Here is a 513-nt window from a genome sequence, read left to right on the forward strand (position 1 = left end):
CACTGCCCCACGCCACCCCAGGGAAACACTTGTGTCCTCCAGCCCCGGCCGTCCCGCTGGGTGACCGATGGCGTGACCGCTGGGGACAGCCCTGCCTGGTGACACAGCCGGCCTGGCTAAGGACCACAGCGCTGGGACGTGGACACAAAATGCCAGGACACGGCTCCTTAAAATCCCGCTCACGGCGCTTGCCCGGGCTGCGTCCCCCCACGCTTTGGGCAGGGGCTCCCCGGCGGCGTGGCGGGCAGCTTCAGGGCCAGCATGGCGCCACGGCCAGGCACGTGCCGCGGTGTGGCTCTCAGCGCCGCACGCGGCAGGGCGTCAACCGGGGCATTGTTCCGCTGTGCTTCTAACCTGCGTGCGCCGTAATTATTATTATTGGCAAATTACACGGCACGGTGCGAGGGGCTCGGCGGGCGGGCGGCGGCTGGTGGCCCCCCGCTCTGCTGGAGGGAGGCTGGGCCCTGGGGGTGTCCCGGTACCCCGTGGCTGTCCTGGTACCCCGCGGCTGTC

This window comes from Egretta garzetta, unplaced genomic scaffold (assembly GCF_000687185.1).
Source record: "Egretta garzetta isolate BGI_Z169 unplaced genomic scaffold, ASM68718v1 scaffold443, whole genome shotgun sequence".
Classification (NCBI taxonomy): Eukaryota; Metazoa; Chordata; class Aves; order Pelecaniformes; family Ardeidae; genus Egretta; species Egretta garzetta.